The sequence below is a fragment of the Callithrix jacchus genome, chromosome 3, assembly GCF_049354715.1.
Source record: "Callithrix jacchus isolate 240 chromosome 3, calJac240_pri, whole genome shotgun sequence".
Taxonomy (NCBI): Eukaryota; Metazoa; Chordata; class Mammalia; order Primates; family Cebidae; genus Callithrix; species Callithrix jacchus.
In genome coordinates this window covers 179,835,164-179,853,883 of record NC_133504.1, presented here as the reverse complement: position 1 = coordinate 179,853,883, position 18,720 = coordinate 179,835,164, and the positions used below count along the sequence as shown (strand labels likewise).

The 18,720-nt window shown below is 40.9% G+C and overlaps 1 long non-coding RNA gene across 3 annotated transcripts in view; it reads left to right on the top strand.

The window, feature by feature from the left end:
• Positions 1 to 18,345, top strand: part of LOC103792110 (uncharacterized) — a 45,874-nt gene extending 27,529 nt beyond the window's left edge. Inside the window, exons 2-4 of one of the 3 annotated variants that reach the window (XR_013533529.1) lie at positions 4,448 to 4,557; positions 7,049 to 7,155; positions 7,506 to 18,345. This is a non-coding gene — a long non-coding RNA (uncharacterized LOC103792110). The other 2 variants (XR_013533528.1, XR_618744.6) reach the window with 2 other exon arrangements.
• Positions 18,346 to 18,720: the final 375 nt, after the last annotated feature.

Below are 18,720 nucleotides of genomic sequence, written 5' to 3'. Positions count from 1 at the left end.
AAACTGTTGTTTACAGATTAAAGAAAAAAGAAATTGATGCTGGCATGTGTCATGACACTAGGTAAAGATTACAGAGTTAATAAATGGCACTGTTCGAATTGGATGCTAGGCTGTCTAATTTTAAAACCTTTGCTCTTTTTAGTAAATGATCTTGCTTGCCCACCCAGCCAACTCTTATAGAACCGTTGTGAGAATTAAAGGAAATTAAAATGTGAAAGCATGCTATGAATTCTGAAGCCTACTTATATATAGTGCATCATCATTATTTTTATGAATGTAGTTTAGAACCTCTCTCCCACTCTCCTGCCCTAGAATATCATACAGTCATAACGTACAAACTCATGCTCATGTATTAGCCAAACAGAAATACGTAGATTGCTTGCTAGGAAATAAAGAAGTTTTTAAGGGTTTTCTGTCATTTTATGTTGTTTTCTCAGTTATATTCTTTTAATAACATAACTAATTAGGAAATAACTTTTTAAGTTTCAAAACGTGACATTTAAAAGAAAAATTTATTTTAAGAAAAGCATTTGGGCTTTGGATCTAGGTGTCAGAGAAACATTCTGAAAGTCTAAGTTTCTTTCTAAACCAAGCTCGAACTTGGTTCTCTAATTCCCAAGTCACAAGTAAAGGGAAGTCATGGGAGTCACAAGAAATTGTTCCTGGGAACTTGGGTATAGATTGAGGTTCTGAACCTGGGACACATTATTGACTGTTTTCATGATGAAACGTAGGTCTCCTGGGGAGTCTGCAAGATTGGCTAGACCCAAAAAGAAATGGACTCTTTGATGAAGAAATGTTTGAAAGACCTTTGTAGAAGTTATATATAGAATGGTATTCAAACCACTTTTTCCCGTCTATGTTACTTATATACTTACAACACAAAAATAGTGATGAGATACATTTATCCTTTAGGGCAATGTCCGTGACCATGGAATTTTTTTCTTTTTCTTATTGGCATCCACCTTTCCTGACCTCTAGTTCTAGAATTTTGAAGATCTAGGATTCTATTTACTAGTTTGCTGGTAGTTGAAACAAAACAAACTCAAAAAGAAGAAGGTGTGAATCTAAACAGTAAAACTGTTTTTCGCAAACACAAGCCTCTAAATCAGTGTAGTTCTTCCAATTGATTGTTTGAGAAACTGCCTTATGCCACTGATGGCAACATTGATAAACTGCATTCTTCTGAAAGACATGACATAATAACCAAACTAATCCTAAAGGTGTTTGGAATGCTTCCCTACAGTGGTAAAATGAAGGATTTTAGAAACTCAACCTGAGTAACATTTCATGTACTTTTTCATTCAGAGGATCAACAGATATTAGGTTGGTGCAAAAGTAATTGTGGTTTTTGTCATTAATATTTATTCAGTGCTTACTAAGGCATCAGACATTATTTTTGACACTGTGGTTTGATGTGGTCTTATAGTCCAGGCCCTTGAATAACTCACAGCTGCTCAAGTAAACAGATGGGGCAGAGAGTCTGATGGGACAGAAAAGTAAACGTCAGTAATCGAGGATGGAAAATATGAGCAGAGGGCCAAGTCCAAGGTGCTCTGGAAGGGATGCATCAGCATTCTGGAGGACCAGAGAAGTGTACTAGAGAAGAAAACTCTCAGGCTGAGTTTTGAAGGGCACTCAGGAGTAATCCAGGAAGAAAGATTGAAAAATCAAGGGCAGTTTCAGCAAAGGAAATGCAACGAGGGAAGATGGTTTACTCAGCAAGCAGTAGTTCATTATGGCTGGAGCGGAAGTCAGGTACTCAAATGCCTGGAGAACAGGTGGTAACTGTAGGTTAAGGGCATCACCATACAAGGGACACGTGTAGTTCAACCTTCCTTAGATTTGGATTCCTCAGACAAAAATTAGAGTCTACAAAGGAATAATCACTACTACTCCTTTTCTACTTAGCCGTAACCACGTTTGGAAAAGGTCTTTCACTGTCCCAGGATTTAATGGGACATTGAATGGGACTATCATGGGAATTCAAGAAAATATTGCTGTCCTAGCTCTTGTGCTTCTTGAAGTCTATTTTTTTGACCTGCATCACCCCTTAAAAAATGAGTTTAAATAATGAGTGTTCATTGTTGAGTAGTGAGTAACATCTTACTGACTGATCCATCTCCTTCCATGTTGAGAGCCACAGTTGCTAAAAGTATTCTTCCTTCACCCCAGACTTCACTTTCAGATAATTCCCCTAAGGTACCAACACTGGTTTAGATGGGACTGGAGGTTGAGGCTGCTTTTGCCTCTCTAGGACTTGATGCTTTTGGTGACTGACTTTTCTACCACCCAAGCACTCTCGTACTGGACTTCAGCTCATTGCTGACGGTCACATGGCTTAGGACTCTAAGAATAGTCTTAACTACTCAGTAAAGTGGAGATCGCCTGAATTTAGGGCTAAAGGGCCAATATCAGATGGTAGTGTGAACTCTCCTATCAATTTTAATGGTTGACAAGCCTCTACTCAATGCCCATGAGACCTGTGATAACTGGGAACAACGAAGTTTGCATAGCCTGTTTTGGGTAACAGATACATTTCTTTCAAAGGGAAGAAGAGTGGAATAAGATCCTTTCCTCTTATGATCACGGGGATCTTTCTCCAAAAGTAACCCTCTGCCAAACAACCACTAGAACAGTATAGCCATTTGACTGCCTGCTCAAATTCTTGTAGGACCACAGTGCTTCCATCCTTCTTTTGAATCTGGTGGTTGCCTGTGCTCTAGGGCTTTTCTCACTTGTGAAATCCAGCAGTGTTGAGAGCAGAGTAACCTTCTGTAGGATGTGCAGTCTCAGGCGCCTCTTCAAGTGGTCCTTTAACATCACACTGACTGAGTTTGCCATACATTGAGAATTTTGCTTCTGTCAAAAATCTTCCCATCATTACAACAGGGTTACTGCTCTTGCTGACAGTTATCAAGTGGTTCCTGACTTTTACCAGGGAAGCAGAGAGAACTTCATTGAAATGTTGGAGCTAACAGCTAATGCTACATAGTCATGCTGTCATATGTTCTGCTGGCCTGTGAGCTCCTCCAGGGCAGACTGGCTATGCTTTTGTCAAAAAATATATACATTAAGTACCTGCTTTATGCATTCGTGGAATGCTGGCCCCACTCAAAAAAGCTCCCATAGCATCCTCATTCTTCCAACTTGTTATAACCCATGTTTATGCTCACTTGTTCTCTGTGTGGCTACAGTGGTTTAGCCTCAGACCTACTTGTGTTAATAGTTGTTCATTTGTTTATGCAAAGTTTTAGAAACTGCTGTTAAGCTTTGGGGCACAAAAGGGTGAAATAATCCCTGGGTGCTCAATGTGTTATTTCAGGAAATTGATCTCAACTTCCTTCCACCTGGATCCTAGTTTCTATGGCATACCTGTTTATCATTCCTCTTAGCATTAACCCTGGATTTTTATGACATTTCTGTTCCTATTCTTTCTCCATTTAGCCATTGATTGCTTTCCCTGTTTTTTTGTCAAGTTGTGAGTCTTGGTCTCATACTGTTTTATTCTTGCCCTCATGATCTGTCTTATTCTTCCCCTGTCTGCCAAGTCTGATGCTCTAGGCTGCCACAGCCACATATGGTCTGGTCTCACCACATGATGTGTTAAGGAAGCATCTACCCTAGACCTTCTACATGGAGTGTGTGCACAGGTCTGGATTTGTGTTGCTCACCTGGACTCTTACATGTCTTTCTTCTTACTGACTCGACTCATCTCTCCCTGGACTTCTTAGCCTAGATCTGAGATCTCTACATCTTAGAATCTGAATACTCAAGGCTCCTTTGTTCTGGGATCCTCTGGAATTTCGAATAATGACTCTGTCTTCTGTAGCATCAGTACTGAGGGAGTGGCACTAGCCAGACAGGTTTTCTTAGCAGCCCCATAACCCTGGTTCCCAACCTCATTCCCAGTATTGCTTTTACAGAACAAGGGTCTTGTCTGATGACAGTGGGAGGCCTGGGTATCAGTACTAAAAGAGACTACCTTTTCCACATTTACTTCTTTATTATTCCACTTTGCCCATTTCTACGGGATATTAAAATTCATTAATTTGATAATGAAGCCTAAAATTTACTACTGTACAAGAAGAATCACTGGTGAGGATTCTTTAGAGATAGTTTAAGTGGACAAAATGTTGGAGTAACTACAGTGTTCTATTTAAAATCAGAGGTCTGGGAAAAGGCTGATACAGCCTTAATCTGCTCATTGTTCCTCCCAAGTGCATAATTTCCAATGCTCTGGCTGCTTAAATGAACTGTTTGTGCACTGCTCCTCTGAAGTTTATCTGTGTCATACTGACAAGATTTAAAAAGACTACAATGCAGGGAATGTTCCAAGTTTGCTTCTTCAAGGGCATTTTCTTACAAAGGTAATAAAAATGATTGCTATGAATGTTCAATTCACACCATGACTAATTTTAACCCTATTCTAATATCTCTTTTTTAGGGTTGCAGAAAGCACATGGGTGAAGGGACAGTGAGTCCCCTGAAGACCACTAAAGCCTAAAATACATGATGAGGATCCCAATCGTGGATACTAGAGATCCATGGTTTCACGTAAATATGAAGCACTGAAATGTTTTTGTGCTCTCTGGTTTCAGAAATGTGAATTTTAGAAAAAAATCACTAACAGTATTTTTGTGAAGCCAATAATGAATATATGTCAGTCATGAAAACACAGTTGAAAAAAATTTTATTTTCTAGGTTTCCAGGTGGTAGAAGGGAAGAAAAGACGGTCTGTAAGATACCTTGAAAATTTATTTTTAAAAAAATGTTTATGGGAATGTTCTTTCTTGACGTTCACATTTGTTGACAGTCTTTCAGTCACCAAATAAGTCCCAAGGATTCAGAAATAAAGGACACAATCTTTACCCTGTGGGACAGTCTGTGATAACTGTTGTCAAATATTTCCAGTTATCCACCTGCAAGTCTCTTCCTGGCCGCTTGTGGTTGGATGGGCTATATATTTAGCTTTGGTCAATGAGTTTTGAGCTAAAGTGTGTGGTGTCACTTCTAGACCAGATAAGTTAATTGTCAGTACGAAACTCTTCTTCCTCTGCTAGGGTGCCTGGTTGTGCTGTGGATAGAACCTATTCTCTCTGTATGTGATTAGAATCTATGCATATGGTTGGATGTCACTCCCGTGGTTGGGTTATTAATCAGTCAGCTTTGAGTCAATCAAAAGGGAGGTTAGCTTGGGTGGGCCTGACCTAATCAGGTGAGCCCTTTAAAAGAAGATGAAGTGTCAAAGAGATACGCCTCTGCTTTCCTAGAAGAAAGCAAACAGAGAGCAACATAATACGACATCAATTACATTATTACAAGAAATTGATTTCAGTCAAAAACCACAAATGGTCTTGGAAGAGAACCGTAAGTCTCAGATGAGGTTGCAGCCCTGGCTAGCACCTTGATTCCAGCCCGGTGAATCCATGAGCAGAGGACGCAGCTAGCCTATGACCATATGAAACTCTGAGATGTTCATCTGTCTTGTTTTAAATTTGCAGTAGTTTGTTGCACGGCTATAGAACTTTAATACTATCAGGAGGGGCTTCTCAGGACTGAAAGATTTTGACTATTAGGATGGGTTTTAAAAGGATGAGAATAATCCAGGTAAAGAGTGATGGCACAGAGGAAATCTCAAGATGAAAGAACATCAGGTGCTAAAATTTGGAAACCTGAGTGAATAGGGGGTGTCTTGGGAATTAAAAGCAATTCAGTTTATATAAGGAGGACTGATAGTAAAAACATTTAGCAACTCATAAAACCTGCACTGTTGCAGGCCAGGTCCTCTGAAAGCACATGCTGGGGCAGAATTAGCTCTCCAAAAGGTTTATTAGGTGTTGACCTGTGGCAGGAAGAGGGAGGAAGATTGGCCAGGGGCTTATGTTTCACCAAGATCCAGTCCCAACAAAGCTTTGGCCAATCAAAGGCAGCTCTGAGAAATTCCTGCTTATTGGGAGATTCCCCACTGAGCTGAAAATGGCCAGGTGCTTAAATCCCATACTGCTCATTTATTTGATATGATTGTTCCAAGAGGAGCATGGCCCCAGGTCTTTACAGCCAAACTCAATATTGGATAGTATCTGATGACTGGATTCCTGGCAATGAAATGATAAGTGCTTCATTGAAGGAGGATCTGGGCCGACTATCTCTGTCTGCCACAAACTCGAACCGACAAGAACAGGACATGCCTGGTAGAGCCAGGCATCACTAGTTAATGAGTCTTGGGAAATGCTGAGGAGTTTTAAGGAAAGTACTAGTTAAGTGAACCCTAAGCCTTAGATGAGATTGAGTGGTGGGCGGGGGGGGGGTACTCTAGGAACACAGGCTGTGACTATTTAGCAACCAGTGAAAAGCATTTCAGCTGGAATGGCTGAGTCAGTAGACAAGGTCGGAGGAGCAAACAAGGACCAGATAAAGAAGGGTTCATTTTGTGACCTGAAGCGTCACATTTCACATCCTATCAACAAGGATTTAGAACCACTGTTGACTCCACTTCTCCACTATAAATAAAATTGTTGCTGAGCAAAGATTGTACCCTGACCCCAGCATGGTCACATCCTCCGAATGAACAAACTCAAACCCAAGACACTGAGGACAGGGATCATGGTTGCCAAGAACTATTCAATATGAAAGCAGTAAAAAAGACTTACATATGCCATGCTTCTGAGCTTCTGGATAATTTATTTATACAACTACATGTTCATCTGTCACTGCATTGTCCTTTAAACTGCCTGCCAATCCCATGATTTCACCAGGCTGTGGCTGGAAGCGTCCCTCAGGTCCACAACATCAAAGCCCCTCTGGTCCTCTCATGCCCTCATTTACAAAGCTCATGCCAAGGTGGATCCATTTTTTGTGATGTGATTTGCCATTAATAGATTCATATTGCTCATTGCTCTAGGGTCCAGTGTCTAAGAGCTACTGAAGTGCCCTTAAGCTCCTGTGGTTGCTGAATCAGAACTTGCTCGTCAGTCACTGTTGGCATCATTTAGCAGGCTGCTTCCTTGCCAGGAAGTGTCTGAGACCTTCATCTCCTCTCCTCCAGGTGGAATGGAGACCCTCCACAGTTCTGGGAAATCTCACATCTTTTACGGAGTCATATGGAAGACAAAAGAGAAGATGACATTGAGGAAGGCAGACAGGAGCACAGAGGTGCCATCTGTGGTTCTTCTGGTTCCTAGTGAGAGAAGAATATGCCAATGTGTTATATAGGATCTAAGAGATCACTTGGCCCCAAATTCCCATTTTGTAGATGCAAAAAGGTTCATGCTTATTCTAGATCATCATTATGGGCAAATTATGACCTTTCCCAAATTCATATGTGGAACCCTTAATCCCCAGAGTGACTGACTGTATTTTGGCAGAGAGTCTATAAAGAGATAATAAAGGTTAAGTGAGATAATAATAAGAATGAGATCTTTATCTGATCAGAGTGGTGTCCTTATAAAAGTGGAAGAGACATCAGAGTGCCCTCTCTCTCTCTTTCTCTTTGTATTTCTCAGCACACAAAGAGAAGGCCATGTGAAGACACAGGGAGAAGGGAGAAGGCAGCTGTTTGTAAGCCAGCAAGAGAGGCCTCACGGGAAACCAAACCTACTGGCACCTTGATCTTGAACTTTCAGCCTGGAGAATTGTGAGAAAATACATTTCTGTTGTTTAAACCACTCAGCCTGTGGTATTTTGCTATGGCGGGCCAAGCTGATTAATATAATCACCCAGCACACTTGTGACCTTTGCCCAAGGAGTTCTGCTCACTTAGCAATCTGAGGGGTAGTGAGCTGTGGAAGATGGCTGGCTGTTTACAGAATGCAAAAGGGAAAGAATGAAAAACCAAGGAGCAAGCATAGAGAGAGAGAAAAAAGAAAAGGTAGAGAAAGAGGAGGATGGAGAATAAGAGAGGGACAGAAAAGCAGAAAGTAGGAGGAATTAACTTCTAATTTAAATCTGCAAGAAGTTTTTAAACAATCAGTACATTTTATTTATCCCTCGACTATGAAGTCTGCAAAGATGAATAGAGAGAAATGTTTTTATTGAATCAGGGTTTCAGAGTGGTGAGCACCCTGAGGGAAAAGAAACTTAAAGCTCAAATTGGATAAAGAAATCGACCAAGTTCATATGGTAAGTTCAGCATGGCAGCCTTATTGTGCATGGTGGTGGGCTTGTCACAGGTCTGGCTCTCAGGAGATACCCCACCCTACCTGTCCTCTGCCCCACCTCATGCACATATGTGGCCAGGCAGTGGAGAGCACAGACTTGGAAACAAAAGAAGCCTGGGACAGATCCCAGTCTTGTGTTTTTCCACCTGCGTGTTTTCTGATAAAATGCCTCTGCTCCTCTGATTTCAGATTGCTTTTGTCTCTAGATTCAGGACTCTCGGTTCTAGACATGTGCTGGTATTTAAATGTGCAAGTTCAAATCTAATGAAAATGTAGGGAGAAGTACTGAGACTTTATTAAAAAATAGGATGAAAAGTACTTATGTTTCCATAGCAATTAGATTGGAACTTCCCCCATCTTCCTTGCAATCATATCCAAACAATGGATGTAAACTCCTACATGGTAATGTTATTTTTTCTTGATTGGGATTTTATACACAATTTTTTTTTAAACACAAACCTGGAGATGGCATGCAAACAAAACCAGTGCCATTAATCTGTGACAATTAGTATTAGCTGGCCTCAGCTCTTGCTTTTGGGTGTGCCTGGTCTTGTAATCTATGACTAGGGATGTGGGCTTTATCTTAGAGCAATTGTCCCTGTGGAAGATCCAACAAGGTGCATGAAATGCTCAGATCTAAGCCTTCCTGCAAAGACGCTGGTGCAGCATGGAGCACAGGTTTAAGAAGAAGGGGGGCTGGGATGGGGGCTGATTGGAGGTTTCTCTGCAGATGGAGGTTTCTCTGATTTCATAATCAGGCATTGTATGGAGGCTCTGCTCCTCCAACTTCTCCAAAACAGAATGGGGATTTTCCAGAGATGTGCAGGCTTGAACACAAATCCAGGAGTTTTCTGCAATTCTCCTCTCTTTTATACCTTGATAAATGTTGCTTCCTGCAGTTTTGCTTCTATACAGCCATGAGTACCCTGGTCAGCATCTCTCATAGGTGGAGAGGGAAACCTAAGCCACTCTTCTGACACTCATTTTAATTTGAAAAAGTGAAGAAATATGACATCAGGCTTAAAGAAATCATACTTTATTTTAAGTGTTTATGTTGAAATATTTAAGCCTTTCTTTTTCAATTAAGCTTTTTGCTGGTGCAAAAATACAAAGAAAGACAATAACTTACTAAATTACTAAAAGAGGGTATTATGGGAATATAAGATACAAGTGTAAAATGAAATGATGAATGTCTTCTTTCTATCCCAGACCTTCACTGCAACTTTGTGAGTCACCTGAATAACTTCCTCTCGAGTGGACAAAGGCCTTGGCAAAGTTGAAGCCTAGGCTTGGACTTAGGGATGTGTCTTGCCTCCCACACCGTCCTCTTCCACTCCCCTCACCCTCATTGTGAGTGATGGACGTTGATCCTGGTAACTGGAAGGAACTGGCTCCAACCAGCTAACTTGCTTCCTGTTGAGGCTTGGCCTGCAGGGCAGCAGGTTGACTGGGAAATTAGCTTACAAGATGAGTTCTTACTTTAAAAATGTCCTGTCTGCTAAATGTCACCCTAATGATGAATGAGAGTAGCCCAGAACTTACCACCTGGCTGACTCTGGGCAGGACATTTCCTCCCTTTGCTGCCCATAACAATTCTCTAATGAGTCATCTATAAAATAGGCATAATTAATATCTCATCTATCTGAGAGCAGGGACACAGATCAAATGACCTCTTGGAATCTTTTCCAGCTCTAAGCCTAAAAGTTGGAGGAGAAGGTAGCGTGTTATAGAGCAGTGATTTTCAATGTGTGTCAGCATGGCCTGGGAACTTGTTGAAAGGGCACATTCAGGCCTTACTCAGAGACTTACTGAATCACAAACTCTGGGCGGGGCCTGGCAGTCTCTGTTTCAACAAGCCCTAGCAGAATCTCTTAGACTCTGAGCCTCAGTTTCTTCATCCACTGAAATTATATAATTCCACCGCTTTCAAATGATCGTCATGAGTTTCAAATGATATGAAAGCACCGAAGATACAGTGGGTACTCAATAAATGCCAGCTAAAGTTGAAGGACAAGAAAGGTTGAAAAGGAAAACGGATAAAAAAAGAATGAGAACTCGGTCGTCATTTCTTCCTTAAATAACATCTTCAACATTACATAATTTGCAATTTGAATGCAAAACAGCCCACCCCAGGGCATCATAGAAGCTTTGAAAAATCCAATATTATGCAGACCGCCAGAGATTCTGGCTGCTAAACCAGGCTTAAAAACTAATTTTCCCTCTTTAAGGAAGTGACATTTGCGCATTCAACACAGCAGCCATAAATTTAGGCTTTCTTACCACCCCCTGCTGTACATGAGGTTATTATTTTTATCAATAACAAAGCTATTTCTTTTTGAGTATGTGGAGCTGTTTTTGAATCTCCCCTTTCAGCCACACTGGAGTTATCAGCAGAGTAAATAGCTCATTAAAAGACAAAAACCAACAAAATCTAAAACCATTTTTAATGGTAGGAATGTGATTAGGGCCTTTAATTAGACTCCAAAAAATACACTTTCTATTAATAATTGAGGATACATTCCATGTCAATTAAAAAAGGATTAGCAGCAAAGGTTTGGAAAGTTGAACTTAAACGGAGCTGAATTTCAGAGCTGTTTTTGTTTGCAGTGTATTTCAGGGGAAGTGCTCAGAGGAAACAAAAGCAGTGCTGCTTCTCCTCAGGAAATCTGAAGGTATGCAGGAAGCCTTTCCATTCTCACAGATGGGGCACTGCTGCTCTCCTTTGATATTGTAAGGGATTGACCCCTGAACCCCAGGCATGAGGTCAAAAGTACCGGAAGGGACTATTTAGGTGGAATGGAGATTGGTCTAGTGGCTTGAACTGTATCACTTCCTTTCGGTGCCAGGGCTGTAACACCTGCTTCTCCCACCTCTCCAGGACTTCAGGCCAGAGTATTGCCTTTTAAATCTCTGGTGCCAATTCTTCCTCTCTCATGACCTGTTGCACAGATTTTTTTTTTTCTTTTCGTCCATTCCATTGATTTGATATAAAAATGTGAGTGTGAATTAAGGAAGATATTGTGGTCAAAATCCTCCAAAGAATTTGAATTCTGGAGACAGTGATATTCATGCAATCAGAGGTGAAGTACCTCCCATGTCCAATGGAGCAAGATAGGTCACGAGAAAGATGTGACTCTTTGGTCCTCTACGTCAAGGACATGAGTCTGGCCTGAAAATGAAGACAAAGCTGAACAGCAAGAAGTGAGGTATTAAAATGTAGAAAGTAAGTGAGAGATAGTTCAGAAAGGGGAGCGAGATTATTTCCCTATTCCATAAAGATTAAGTTCCTACTATGTGGCCTGACACTATTCCCCAGGGAGCTTAAAATGAACTCATTTTTATTGATCTCTAAGTTAATGACAGTATAAATAACCTTATATAAGGGTGGAGGGTTAAGTTCTTGCCATTTACCAAAACCTTTCCAACTTTTAGCTCCTTTGACCACCACGAGAGGTAAACAAGATAGATTTTGCTGCCCATATTTTACAAATAACGAAATTGAGATCTCTCAAGTAACAAATGTGTAGACTTGAGAATTCTGACTCAGATCTCCAGATTCCTACTCCAATGGTCATTCCACTTTACCCTGGGGGTTCTCAGGATAATTCAAGCCTTCTTTGGGTAAGCTCAGAAAGTAAAAAGCGGAGTTTATGCCTTCCCATTTGTAGAAAGCACTGAAGCCCTGTGTGTAAACCATACACAGTAGTCATATATTCTTGTGAGGAAGAGTGATAAATAGATATAGAAATTCATTATTTTATCAAAGTACTCGTGGAGCACCTATGAAGTGGCAAGCACCATGCAAGGTGTTTTTCAAACAGAAATGCATTGGGAAGCCGAGGTGGGTGGATCACGAGGTCAAGAGATCGAGACCATCCTGGTCAACATGGTGAAACCCCGTCTCTACTAAAAATACAAAAAATTAGCTGGGCATGGTGGCATGTGCCTGTAATCTCAGCTACTCAGGAGGCTGAGGCAGGAGAATTGCCTGAACCCAGGAGGCGGAAGTTGTGGTGAGCCGAGATCCTGCCATTGCACTCCAGCCTGGGTAACAAGAGTGAAACTCCGTCTCAAAAAAAACCAAATGAACAGAAATGCAGTGAGTACAAGGTAGCATGACAGGTAGACTGCAATGTCACCAAGGGAGGAATGAGATGGTACATGTAGAGCAGTATAGCCCATGTTCCTGGAGCCACATGTCTGAAATTCAACATGTGGAGGGTGGTTTGGAAAAGACAGGCATGAAACAGAAATGAGAATGGATGCCTGAGTGACTGAAGGGAAAAGAAATTTTGGGAAAGGATATGGGATAAAAAAGCAAACAAAGAAAAGCATGGCAATGTGTGGACTGATGTGGATGCTGAGCCACAACTTGAGGCAATTGACTGAAGGTACCATTCAGATCATGAGAGCCTGATGTCCAGAAAAGCTGAGATGAATAAATAAATCCCTCTGTTCTCAAGGAACTCACAGGCTCCCTGGAGGAAATCCAAGAATCAAGAAATATCTGCAGTGTGTGGAGTCTTCAGGCTTTGTATCACATTTTAAGCGAGTGCTTTCTTAGGAACTCAGCTGGGGGTGGGGTTGCTTCTGGGCCAGGCATGGATTTGTTTGGTGCTGGCCCTGCTGGGCCTATTAAACTGAAGTTGCAAACTCATGAAGTTGAAGTGTGAGCGTGCTCCCACTCTGGGCTGGGCTATGGTTTCAGGAGGACGGCTGGCAGCCCCGCTATTCTTGGCTGCGGGGACTCTCTCCTACACGAAATCTCCCGAGGAACATCATGTTCTAGCACATTGTAAATGAAGGCAAGAGAGCATTTAATGACACCCAGGATTCAAATAACTTTCTCTTTTGTGCATAAGCAGAGCATTAGAGGAGGAGAGAGATAGGAGGGGACCAAGGCTCCCTCCCCATCCATGCTACCTGAAAGGGGAACAATCTGGTAATGATGATTGTTTGAAAAAGCGATAAAAATACCTCTTTTTGTCATTTTCCACCCTGGAAACCTCTGTGTCTGTGTCTTGTCATCAGCCCCCAAGACCTTCTCTCCTTTTGTTTGTCTCTATCTCTGAATTTCTTTGCCTGTCTGTTTCTGACTCTTTCTATGGCTGTTTTGCTTCTATTTTATTTTAGCTATCTTTTTCATTCTCTCCTTTTCCTTTTCCTTGCCTTTGATTCTGTGCATGTTTCTCCTTTGTTTATGTCTCCCGGACCCTCTGTGATTCTGTCTTCATGTTTCACTCTCTGACTCTCTCCTCCATTTCTTTCTATGTCTCTCTCTGACTCCCTATGACCATCTGTTCCTGTCTCTCTCTCTGACCATCTCTGTGTTTATTGCCTCATTTGCTTACCCTCCCTCTCTTATTCATCCTTTCCCTCCTACCTTGTTTTCTTCTTTTAGTTGCTACAGGATTCTTGGAAAAGGTTGAAGAGCTGTCACCCAGATCCTGAGAAACTGAGAAGAAGCAATATTGCTCCAGTGAGAAATTATGGTTCAGGTCCAAGGATAAATCAGGAGATTTCTTTTCTTGCCTGCTGCCCCATCCCTTTAAATGTTTCAGTAGCATTACATCTAAGCATCTGAGTTCCAGCATACTAGAATGGCAGAGCTGAAAGGATCTTCAGAACACATAGACTAAGATACTCTTTATCTTTCACGTGGAGAAACCAAGGACTCAGGAAGAGGAAATGACCTATTCAAGAGCACACAGCTAATTTATCCCAGAGTCAAGACTAGAATCAAAAGGTGTGAATGGCAGGTTGAAGAAATATTTGATTCATTAAGCTTTCTGTCAATCATTCATCAAATATTCAACAAAATTTACTATTTGCAATATATTTTACTAAGTTTTAGGACAAATGATGTGTTCTTTCAGAGGCCTCCAACCTGTGCAAAAACCCTTTGTGCTAGAGTGTTAGGGCTCCTAGAAATGACATCCTCTTTTTCCACTCCTAGATTTAAAAGTAAGTGAGAAAATAAAACATGGGAAAGATGGAGATCAAATTATCACTTTTACTGCTGGTAAACGATTGGCTAATGGCTTTAGAGCTACAGCCAAATAAGCACGTTAATATCCTCTTCCTTGAGTATACATTTAAAGCCATTCCGGTTGGACTGAAGTTTGGGTCCATTTGGCAGACACAAGTGAGTGGAATTATCACCTCATGACAGATCTGGGAAGAAACAAAATGGGAGACTGAATCCCCAAGGCTTGCCAATTGTTAGTGGATTAGCTACACCAAGAAAGAAATGTGGATCAATGGCTAAGCACCTGCTTTGACCTGTGGGAGATAAAGCAGGGAAACGCCCACATGGAACTATGAGACTGGGGGTCACTGGAAGAAAGCGAATGCCGGTTCTCCTTCTGACACTTTCCTGATGTTTCTGTTCTCTTAACCTATTAACTTAATCCCTGAGCCTGTGGTCAACCAAGAGTGAATCTGTCTCCTTTGTGTGAGGAGACCCATAGCACATAGGGAGAGTCTGGCTACCATCTTCCTGGGCCAGCTCCCAATTATATGCCATCTGGATGGTAGCAAAATCACCCCTAAAAGTGACTCTTAGGGAATGAGAGTAAAGATTATCTTAAGCATTATCACAGTTTTTAGTGTTGCAAAGCTCAACTCTACTTGACAACATAAACAGATATATATTATGTCTGTAGTATTAAAATTTCATGGATCAGGTGGAACAAAAACAAAGTCTATAAGGCTCCTATGGGATGTCACCTAGATGGTTGTGATGACGACAGAAAAAAAAAGATTAAAGAAAGTGACTCTGATGTATATCCTCCTGGGACGACAAGTGGGTGTTTCACCTTTTCCCCCAGAAAGCTCTGAAGTCTGAAACCAAAAGACAGAAAGACACTTCTCTCCAGTAAATAGTGGTACCCCGATAGCTTAAGAGAAGAAAGGGAACTTTGCTTAAGAAGTGGATTAAACGGCTGAAGGCTTAGGCGAACATTTTGGTGAGGAGGAGAGATGCTGTATAAGGAAAATGGTGTAACCAGCAGCTTCCCCTCAAAGCGGTAAGGAATGCTGCAGTGAGAGTTATGACTCTAGGACTGGAACATTTAAAACCTGGAGAAACACCAGGCTGGGACTAGGCTAAAATGCATGAGGCACTCAAAGTATAAAATGTAAGGAAGGGGCACCTACATAACCTGAGGGCATGTAGCTGCCTCCTTAATGTTCCACTCAAGGCACCTCACTCAACTTACCCTAACCCTGGCCCTGAGAAATATAGAGTTTGAGTTGCCCATGCTCGAGCTCTTGGTTTTCATCAGCCCCCCGAGTCTCAGGATTTGGCAGGTTTGTCAGATGATTTCACTCTGGAATGTACTAAGGCTGCTTGTCCAGCTGAACAAATGTGCAATCCAGAAGGAAGTCTTCCCTGGGGGCAGGTGTTCTAGCCTGGGCAGTTTCACAGTGAAAAGATATAGTCTCTTTCCTTACAACAGCTTTTAGGTGCTTCATTGAGAAAGTCTCCATTATTAAGGTAAGAGTAGTTGCAATGCTGAAATTGCTGCCCCTTTCCATGCTGTCATTCCAACTGCATGGTGAGGGAATTTAGGGTCAGGGTAAGCACAGCCTCTTTTGATATACCCAGGACTGGCATCCACATCGATCTAAATTACCTGCCATAAGGTAACAACAAATAGGTTCTTAATAAAGCAGCTAATACCATAAAATGGTGGTGGGTGTGAAATGAAAGAAAGTCTAGTTCTTTCAATGCAGAATCTATTATTAGTTTTTTTTTTTTTTTTTTGCATTGATGCCCTTCTAACCTGAGTGGCTGTGAATATAGATTCAGGAGGGGGTGTGTGTTTGTGTGTGTGTGCGTGTGCGTGTGTGTGCACATGCACACATGCTTGGCATACATGTGAGTGGGTGAAGGTGATTTGATTTAATTATATGCCTCATTCACTCAGACAGAGGAAAACAGAAATTAACTTCCATTATTTCACTAATTCTACCCCTTCATCTGAATTTTCATGATGACATCTTTGAATATGCATCCTTTATTTACAGTAGCCCTAATTGCAGGGGCTGCACCCTTGACAGTCCTGCTTAGAGCAGCATTCACAAAATGCTCCTTTTCCAATTACCTTGTTTCAGAAAACAGCAATGATTCCCCGGACTACTGCCACTAAACTTCCTTTCCACAAATGTGGGTTCAGCCTCTTAAAAGTTGAATAAATAAGCATATAGCTTCCTTGGAAGTTAACTTCAAGTGGACCTGTCTTTTTCCTTATCTCTTTTATTAATAGGTTTCTGTTTTCAGGTATTTTAAAAATAAGATGAGTAGAAAATTATTTTTGGCGTGTGGAACATGGACCTCCTAAAGGAGCTTAACTGTAGAGTCTGGATCTTGTCACTGATGTTTCAGTCATTTAATACCTGTCTACTAAGCACTGACTGTGTGTTTTGTGACTTCCAATTGTCACAGCCATGCTCACTGCCTTTCCCCATGCAGCCCTGCCCTCCTCATTTCATGCTGGGTCTCTCAAACTCAGTGTTCCTTGCATGTTTAGAATTCCTTCCCTGGCGGGATTATTTGGTTGATTTTGTATGAGTTGCTTAGCCTCTCTGTGTCTCGATACTCTGATCTCTAAAACTAGGGTAATAACGATGTCTACCTCTTTGGGTTGCCCGAAGAATAAAGGAGTTACTATGTTGTTTATTCACTCTGTTGATTGTTTCCTTGGCTGTGCAAAAGATTTTCACTTTGATGTTGTCACATTTGTCTATTTTTACTTTTGTTGCCTATGCTTTTGGGATCTTTACTCAGCCTATCATCAGGAAGCTTTCCCCTTATGTTTTCTTCTAGTGACTTTAGTTTCAGGTCTTATGTTTATGGCTTTAATCTATTTTGAGTTGATTTTTGCATGTGGTATGTAATAAGGTTCCAATCTTCTTCTGCATGTGGATATTCAGCTGTCCCAACACTGTTTATTGAATATATTGTCCTTTCCCTATTGTGCTCTTGGCATCTTTGTTGAAAATCAATTATCTGTAAATGCTTAGATTTATCTCTGGGTTCTCTATTTTGTCTTGTTGATCTATGTTTTTATGCCAGTACCATACATTTTGATTTGTAATATATTTTGAAGTCAGGAAACAGTGAATAGAATGAAGAAACAACCTACAAATTGAGAGAAAATATTTGCAGATCATTTATCATATAAGGGGTTAATACTGAATATATATAAGCAATGCAAACAACTCAATAATGAAAAAGCCAGCAATTTTATTTAAAAATGAGAAAAGGGCAAATGAATGTAATCCTAGCACTTTGGGAGGCCAAAGCAGGTAATGGCTTGAGCTCAGGGGTTTGAGACAAGACTGGGTAACATAGTGAACTCTGTCTATATCAAAAATACAAAAATTTAGCTGGGCATGGAGGTATATGCCTGTGGTCTCAGCTATTCAGGAGGCTTAGGTAGGAGGATCACTTGATTCTGGGAGGTGGAGGTTGCAGTGAGAGAGATGACACGAGTGTACTCCAGCCTGGGTGACATGGTAAGACCCCATCTCAAAATAAATGAGTAAATAAAGCCAGGCATGATAGCTCACACCTGTAATCCCAGCACTTTGGAAGGCTGAGGTGGGTTGATCATGAGATCGGTAGCTCGAGACCAGCCTGGTCAACATGATGAAACTCTGTCTCTACTAAAAATACAAAAATTAGCCAGGCGTGGTGGTGGGTGCCTGTAATCCCAGCTACTCTGGAGGCTGAGGCACAGTCTCCTGAGTCTGTATTCACACTCAGATTAGAAGGGCATCAACACAATTAATTAATTAAAATAAAATAAAAACGAGCAAAGTACCTAAATCAAAATTTCAGAAAAGAAGACATACAAATGGCCAATTAGTATATAAAAAATACTCAACATGAAAAATTCAAATGCTCATAATCAGAAAAATTCAAGTTAAAACCACAATTAGATAATACTTCACACCCTTCATAATGGCTGTTATCAACAATTTTAAAGGGAACAAGTGCTGATGAGGATGTGGAGAAAACGAAACACTCTTACACTGTTGGTGGGAATATAAATTATTACAGCAATTATGGAAAACAGTATGGAGGTTCCTCATAAAATTAAAAATAGACCTACCATATTGTTCAGCAATTTCATACTGTGTATTTATCCAAAGCAAATAAAATCAGTATGTTGAAGAGACTTCTGTACTCCCCTGTTTATTGCAACGCTATTCACAATAGCCAAGATATGGAACTAACCTAAGTGTCCATCAATGAATGAATGGAAAAAAATGTGTTAGACATACACAGTGAACTACTATTCAGTCATATAAGAAAGAAATATTATTTGCAACAACCTGGGTGAATCTGGAGGATATCGTGTTAAGTGAAGTAAGCCACACACAGAAAGAAAAAATGCCACAAGATACCACTAACATATGGAACCTTAAAAAGATTAACTCATAGAAGCAAGAGTAGAATGGTGGAGGTGAGGGGGGAGGGGGTCCTGGAGAGATGCTGGTCAAAGGGTACAAAATTTCAGTTAGCAGGAACAAGTTCAAAAGATCTATTGTA